The following is an 8,646-nucleotide window of genomic DNA, read 5'->3' on the forward strand; positions in this document are numbered from 1 at the left end:
TCTTTTCTTGCCTGCTGCCTACTCACCAAAGCTATTTTTTTCCTGTGTGAAGATCATTTAACACTCACGAGATGACTTGGGCCTGATCTTAGACCGCAGGGAACTGCCGTAATTACGGTGGAGACCAAAAGCCAGTATCAGAATCAGAATCAGGTTTATTATCACTGACTTATGTTGTGAAATCTGTTGTTTTGTAGCAGGGGTACACATAAAAGATGACTGTAAGTTACAATAAGAAATACATTTTTTAAGTGCAAAAAGAGAGCAAAATAGCGAGGTAGTGTTCATGTATTCATGGACTGTCCAGAAATCTGGGGACAGAGGGGAAAAGATGTCCTTAAAACATTTGAGTGTGTGTCTTCAAGCTCCTATTCTTCCTCCCTGATGGTCATAATGAGAAGAGGACATGTCTTCGATGGTGAGGGTCCTTAACGACGGAAGCTGCCTTCTTGAAGATGCCCTCAATGGTGTGGAGGCTTGTGCCACGATGGAGGAGGATGAGTCTACAACCCTCTGCAGTTGGAGGGACCATTTCTTGAAGATGCCGTCAATGGTGTGGAGGCTTGTGCCACGATGGAGGAGGATGAGTCTACAACCCTCTGCAGTTGGAGGGACCATTTCTTGAAGATGCCGTCAATGGTGTGGAGGCTTGTGCCGCGATAGAGGAGGATGAGTCTACAACCCTCTGCAGTTGGAGAGACCATTTCTTGAAGATGTCCTCAGTGTTGGGGAGGTCTGGAGCTGCCTAGGTCTCCAGTCCTCTGCAGCTCTGTTTGAACAAAGTCTAGACTGACATCTACATCATTTATTATTTTATTGAAATTTGTCCTCTACTGTGCCTATTGTCTTGTTTATTATTTATTTACTTATTAATTATTGTACTGCCCTGCACTGTTTTGTGCACTTTATGTAGTCCTGTACAGATCTGTAGTCTAGTGCAGTTTTTATGTTGTTTTAAGTAGTCTAGTGTAGGCTTGAGTTGTCTCACATAGTCCAGTGTAGTTCTGTGTTGTTTCATGTAGCACCAGGGTCCTGGAGGAACATTGTCTCGTGTTTACTGTGTACTGTACCAGCAGTTTATGGTCAAAATGACAATAAAAAGTGACTTGGCTTGACTTGAACTGCCAAAGCAACCACAATGCTAGAACCTGATAGAAAATGCTGGAAAAACTCATCGGGTCAAGCAGCATCTATGGATAGAGAAACAGTCAATATTTCAGATCTGCGAGTCTTTGTTGGGTTAAAAAGTGTTCAGATTAGTTTATTGTCATGTCAATCAGGGTGCAGTGAAACTCTGTGCTTGTGTGAAGCTCAGACAGGAAGCTAAATTTAAAGATCTTAGAACTGGTTCTTCACTCAAACAACCTTCAACATAATGTAAATATTCAACAGAATATCAAGTCAAGTCAAGTCAAGTCACTTTTATTGTCATTTTGACCATAACTGCTGGTATTAGTAAAAATGAGACGTTTTTCAGGACCATGTTGTTACATGGCAGAGTACAAAAACTAGACTGAACTACGTAAAAAACAACACAGAGAGAGAAAAATAACTACACTAGACTACAGACCTACCCAGGACTGCATAAAGTGCACAAAACAGTGCAGGCATTACAATAAATAATAAACCGGACAATAGGGCAAGGTGTCAGTCCAGGCTCTGGGAATTGAGGAGTCTGATAGCTTGGGGAAAGAAACTGTTACATAGTCTGGTCGTGAGAGCCCGAATGCTTTGATGCCTTTTCCCAGACGGCAGGAGGGAGAAGAATTTGTATGAGGGGTGTGTGGGGTCCTTTAAAATGCTGTTTGTTTTGCGGATGCAGTGTGTAGTGTAAATGTCCGTGATGGCAGGAAGAGAGACCCTGATGATCTTCTCAGCTGACCTCACTATCCGCTGCAGGGTCTTGCGATCTGAGATGGTGCAATTCCTGAACCAGGCAGTGGTGCAGCTGCTCAGGATGCTCTCAATACAACCCCTGTAGAATGTGATGAGGATGTGGAGTGGAGGTGGGGTGGGAGATGGACTTCCCTCAGCCTTCGAAGAAAGTAGAGACATTGCTGGGCTTTCTTTGCTATAGAGCTGGTGTTGAGGGACCAGGTGAGATTCTCTGCCAGGTGAACATCAAGAAATTGGTTCTTTGTTCCAAATAAATGTGTTTTGGTCATTTCTGTGTTATGACCCTGTTACCATAAAGTGTATGTTACAGGTAATTAGTGTATGAAGGAAGTTGTTTACTTCATTAACATAGGTTGTGACTGACAGACCGCTGGTTTGTGTGATGGTGTTGTAGTAAATTGGATTTGACATTGCTTTTCCAGGAGAAACTGGAGATTGGAGGAAGATGGTTGCCTCTCTGACTGCAGGCCTGTGACCGCTGGAGTGCCGCAGGGATCGGTGCTGGGCCTGTTATTGTTTGTCAGCTGCATCAACGATCTGGATGATAATGTGGTCAACTGGAGCAGCAAATTTGCGTATCACACCAAGGTCGGGGGCATAGTGAACAATGAGGAAGACTATCAAAGTTTGTAGTGGGATTTGGACCAGTTGGAAAAACGTGCTGATAAATGGCAAGTGGAATTTAATGCAGACAAGTGAGACGTGTTGTACTTTGGGAGGACTAACCAAGGTAGGTCTTACTTGGTGAACAGTCGGGCACTGAGGGATCTGGGGTTACAGGTCGATAATTCCTTGAAAGTGGCATCATGGGAAGATAGGGAACCAAGGAGAGCTTATTGGCACATGAGCCTTCATAAATCAAAGTACTGAGTATGGGAGTTGGGATGTTATGTTGAAGTTGTACAATAGACAATAGACAGTAGGTGCAGGAATAGGCCATTCGGCCCTTCTAGAGAGCACTGCCATTCACAGTGATCTTGGCTGATCATACACAATCAGTACCCCATTCCTGCCCTCTCCCCGTATCCCTTGACCCCGCTATCTATAAGAGCTCTATCTAACTAAGACGTTAGTGAGGCCTATATTGGAGTATGGTGTCCAGTTCTGGTCAGCTACCTACAGGAAAGCTATCAATAAGATTGAAAGAGTGCAGACAAAATTTACAAGGATGTTGCCTGGACTTAAAGACATGAATTACAGTATAGGAAAAGGTTGAATAGGTTAGAACTTTTGTTTTCTCTAGAGCGTAGGAGAATGAGGGGAGATTTGACAGAGGTATATAAAATTATAAGGGGTATAAATAGGGTAAGTGCAAGCAGGCTTTTTTTTCCCACTGAGATTGGGTGAGACGAGAACTAGAGGACACAGGTTAGGGATGAAAGATGGAACCTGAGGGGGATCATCTTCACTGAGAGTTTGGAACAAACTGCCAGTGGAAGTGGAGGATGCAGGTTTGTTTTCACCATTTAAGAGAAGTTTGGATAGGTATATGGACAGGAGGGTTACGGAGGACTATGATCCAGGACGGTACTGGGTAGAATAACAATTCAGCATGGATTAGATGGGCTGAAGGGTTTCTCCCCGTGCTGTAGAGCTCTATGACTCTATGACCTGCCCTCCTGGCCATGACAGTGAGGGAAAGTGAGAGGGCTTGGGCTTAAAGGATCAATACACCACAGTCGGGAGGCATGACAAAGAGAGAGACAGGATGTGGGCAGGACTCGTGAATGAAACACTAGGCCAGGGGTTCCCAACCTGGGATCCATCCATGGAACCCCTTGCTTAATGGTATTAGTCCATGGCATAAAACAGGTTGGGGGTCTAGAGAGTGGAGCAGTGAGACTCAGGCGGTGTGCATTGAATTCCAGACTAATGGACACTTCTCGGAAAGCTAAAGCCGCGACTCTCTTAACCGGACCTTGGTGGTCAGAGATGGGCCAGAGAAAAGAGCAAGCAGGTGTTGGGAATCAGAAACTAAAGCTGAAAATGCTGGAAGAACGAAGCAGGACAAACAGCAATCGCCAAGGAGGGAAACATGCCCAGATGAACAGCACTTCATTAGAACTGGGAGGGGCAAAAAACACTTTATAGCGAAACTACAGCTGGTGAGATATTGGATATTCGGAAGAAGCCCACCAGCTCTCAAAGCTGATAGAATCACACACCACCCACCTACCTCCTTTTATTGTCCAGTTTCCCCATCTCTGTCGTGTCTGCTCCAATGATGTTCCCCACACCAGTATCTTTAAAATGTCTTCCCCCTCCCATGGTTTCCGCTCTACCATAGTTAACAAAGCTCTTGATTGTATCTCAGCTATTTTCTGCACCTCCGCCCACTGCCAGCTAGAGAATTCCACCCATCAGGCTCCATTTTCAATAGGTCACTCTCCATTATTTTACCCCAATGGGATTCCATTCCAAGCCTTCTTCCCCTTCCCTTTAAACATTCCGAAGGGACCATTCCCTCTCAAGCACGCACAAAATGTTGGAGGAACTCAGCAGGCCAGGCAGCATCAATGGAACAGTCGACGTTTCGGGCTGAGACCCTTCAGCAGGACTGACTCTTTTCCATAGGTTCTGCCTGGCCTGCTGAGTTCCTCCAGCGTTTTGTGTGTGTGTGTGTGTGTGTGTGTGTGTTGCTGTGGATTTCCAGCACCTGCAGCAGCTCTCTTGTTTGTGATTGGACAGTTCCCTCTGCGATTTCTTGGTTTAATCAACCATCTTCAGCAACCACTCCCCTTCTCATGAAATTTCCTCAAGGCGGAAACAATTATGGCACGGCAGCGTAGCAGCCAGTGGAATGTTTTACAGCACCGACGATCACCGATCAGGGTTCAATTCCCGCTGTTGCCTGCAAAGAGTTTGTACAATATCCCGCGGCTGCCTGGGTTTCTTCTGGGTGCTCCAGGTTCCTTGCACGTTTCAAAGGTGTACGGTTAGGGTATGGGTTGAGAGTTGAGGGCCCATGTTGACGCCGCAAGTTTGACCCTCAGACTGGGTTGATCGTTGACAATGCAGTTCACTGTTTCTGTTTTGGGCAGCAAGGTAGTGTAGTGGTTACCATAACGCCACTACAACACCAGGATTCGATTTCCCCTGCTGTCTGTGAGGTGTTTGCACGTTCTCCCCGTGTCCGCATGGATTTCCACTGGGTTAGTAGGTTAGTCAATCACACGGATGTAATTGGGCGGTGCAGTGTCATCAGGCTGCAAGGGCCTATCGGCGACGGAGGATGAGAGGTGAGCTGATAAGATGTACAAGATGATGAGAGGCATTGATCGTGTTGATAGTCAGAGGCCTTTTCCCAGGGCTGAAATAGTTGCCACAAGCGGGCACAGGTTTAAGGTGCTGGGGAGTAGATACGGAGGAGATGTCAGGGGTGTTTTTTATGCAGAGAGCGGTGAGTGCGTGGACTGGGCTCCTGGCGACAGTGGTGGAGGCGGACATGATAAGGTCTTTTAAGAGACTTTTGGATAGGTACATGGAGTTTAGAAAACTAGGGGGCTAGGGGTAACCCTAATAATTTCTAAGGTTTGGCACAACTTTGTGGGCTGAAGGGCCTATATTGTGCTGTAGGTTTTCTATGTTTCTATATAAAAACATATAAAAAATAAAATAATATCGTGTCTGCCCATTGTCCTTTTACGTTTGTGAACCAAACAGTCAGAATCAAAATCAGGTTTATTATCGCTGAGGTACATTGTGAAATTCTGACTGTGAGACAAAGGAGTCATTCGGCCCATCGAGTCTGCTCTGCCTCTGCATCATGGCTGACTTATTATCCCTCTCAACCCCATCTCTCTCGCCCTGACTAACCAAGAACTCAGCAACCTCAGCTTTAGACTTGACCCCCATAGCTGTCCGTGGCAATGAATTCCACAGATTCATCACCCTTTGGCTCAAGAAATTACTTCTCATCTCTGTTCCAAATCTATGTCCCTCTATTCTGAGGCTGTGCCCTCTGGTCCCAGACTGCCCCCCGATGGAAAAACATCCTTTCCACATCCACTCTGTCTCTGCATTTCAATGTTGGGTAAGTTCCAATGCGATTTCCCCTCATTCTTCTAAACTACAGGCCCAGAGCCATCAAATGCTTCTCATACATTAACCCTTTCATTCCTGCAATCATTCTTCTGAACCTCCTCTGTGCCCTCTACAATGCCAGCACATCTCTTCTTAGACAAGGGGTGCAGAACTGCTCACAACACTCTCAGTGCGCCTTATAAATCCTCAGCATTACATCCATTCTAATTCTCTCTAAATGAATGCTAACTTTGCATTTGCCTTCTTTACCACCGATTCAACCTGCAAGTTAACCTTTAGGGAATCTTGCACAAGGATTCCCAAGTCCCTCTGCACCTCCAATTTTTGAATTTTCTTCCCATTTAGATATTAGTCTGTACCTTTATTCCGTCTTCCAAAGCGCATGACTGTACACTTCCCAGCGCTGTATTCCACCTGCCACTTCTTTGCCCATTCTCTTAATCTGCCCAAATCCTCTGTAGCCTCTCCACTTCCTCAACACTACCTGCCCCTCCCCCTATCTTTATATCATACGTAAACTTGGCCACAAAGCTACTAAATCCGTCATTCACATCGTTGACGTATCACATGAAAAAAAATACCAACAACTGTGGAGCTTCACTAGTCACAGGCAGCCAACCAGAATAGGTCCCCTTTATTCCAACTCTTTGCCTCCTGCCAGTCAGTCAATCTTCTATCCATGTTAGTATCTTTCCCATAATAACCTGCTGCTTACGTCGTCTAGCAGCCTCATTGAAGCCCCATCAATAACTCTCAGAGACGGGAGGCGAACGATAGGCTTTTATTAGCAGCAGAAGTGACCACAACATCCTGGAGACTGTGGGGGGGAGCAGTGCCTCCAATCGCCTTTATACAGGGGGCTGTGGGAGGAGTCACAGGAGCAGTCAGTGGGGGGGGGTGTCCAGACAGGTATACACATAGTTTACCACACTCATGTGCAGCATATGGTCAAAACCTTTTGGAAATCCAAGTAAACAACATCTACTGACTCTCCTTTGCCTACCCTCCCTGTTATTTCCTTAAAGAATTCTAACAGATCTGACAGGCGAGATTTCCCTCAAGGGAAACCATGACCTACTTGGCCATGCGCCTCCAAGCAGCCCGAAACCACTTCCTTGTTAACGGATTCCTACACCTTCCCAACCACTGACGTCAGGCGCTTGTTGTTTAGTGGCAGAAATAAGGCGCAAGACATAAAAATTACTCTGTTACAAAAATAATTTAGAAATGCAAAGGATTTGATGTTGCAGCGTTCGCTGAGCTTGGCAATTGCCACCAGTCGAGGTGGCGACCTCAGTGCGTAGTTATTGGTGTTTCTCTCCAGGATATTTACGTTTATATAGCCCCCCCCCTTGCCTCGTTCCTGATTGGCTAGCCCTTCAGTTGACCTTTGAATTCTATTGGCTTGCGTTTCCTTGATTCTTAGGAATCCGTCGATGGTGTCAATTTCGATCTGTAGTGCTGAGGGCAGCCTGCAATTGTCACCAACATAGCATGCTAGCAACCTAACCCAGACACCTCTGGAACGCCGGAGGAAACCCCCGTGGTCCGAGGGAGAACGTACAAGCTCCTTACAGACAGCAGCGGGAATTGCACTGACCACTACTCAGCCCTTCTTTGTTCTGTGCAAGTTTGGATGCAGATACTGAATCTCAAGTATAAAGTCCAAGAAAAGCTGCGAACTGGTAGAAATCTGAAATAAGAACAAACAAACCTCTGGAAAACTTCAGCACGTCAGACAGCATCTATGAAAGCAGAAACCCGTCGACATTTCAGGCCCAAGAACTGAGATAGTGAGAAGATGGGGGCGGGGGGGGGGGAGAGGCAATGAGTGAAATTAAAGGGAATGGATGAAACAACGGCAGTGTTAAGGTAAGATTCTAAGGAAAGAGATGTATCTGTGGAAGCAAGTCCTAGACAACATTTTATCAAAGAAGTGAAGAAGGCAAAATGGACCGGGGGGGGGGGGGTGCGATTCTTAGTTGAGAGCAGGCAATTTCTTTGTTGGTATTCTCCAAAAAATGCGGAAAGACCTGTCTGTTAACTCAACGATTCAGTAACAGCTTCTTCCCCTCTGCCATCCGATTTCTGAATGGACATTACCTCGCTACTTTCGCTTTCTATTTATTTAACTATATATATATAATTACTGTAGTTCTCAGTTTTTTTTCTATTATTACGTATCGCACTGTACTGCTGCCGCAAAGTCGACAAATTTCACGTCATATGCCAGTGACATTAAAACTGATTCTGTTCCAATGCATTTATTTCTTTTCTGTCTCTAGTTGCCAGGTTTACAACAAATGCTATCTGGACAACTTTGGTATTCAATTGTCCTTCCCTCCCCTATCGCTAACTTGTTTTCTAAAGCGTCCTTGACCAGCAAAAGCCATTGATACTACTGCACGGGACTCCCGGGACTTCGGGCTGCCGGGGTGAGCGTGGTTGAGTCATCGATGGACGGGAGCCGAACCAATTGGAGTTAACGGAGGCGGGACTACGACGCATGGCCGAACCGTTGATTGGGTAGAGGGCGTGACCAAACGTTTGTGACGTCGCGGCGCTAGGGCACAGTGAGTGGTTGAGCTGTTGATGGGCAGAGGGCGTGACCAAGCGGCTGTGACGTCGTGTCGTTAGGGCACAGTGAGTGGTTGAGCTGTTGATGGGCAGAGGGCGTGACCAAGCGGCTGTGACGTCGTGTCGTTA

The 8,646-nt window shown here is 46.1% G+C and overlaps 1 protein-coding gene across 1 annotated transcript in view; it reads right to left on the reverse strand.

The window, feature by feature from the left end:
• Positions 1 to 8,646, reverse strand: part of LOC132383020 (general transcription factor II-I repeat domain-containing protein 2A-like) — a 266,610-nt gene that overhangs the window by 76,927 nt on the left and 181,037 nt on the right. The gene's annotated exons all lie outside the window — the stretch shown is intronic.

The sequence above is a fragment of the Hypanus sabinus genome, chromosome 29, assembly GCF_030144855.1.
Source record: "Hypanus sabinus isolate sHypSab1 chromosome 29, sHypSab1.hap1, whole genome shotgun sequence".
NCBI lineage: Eukaryota > Metazoa > Chordata > Chondrichthyes > Myliobatiformes > Dasyatidae > Hypanus > Hypanus sabinus.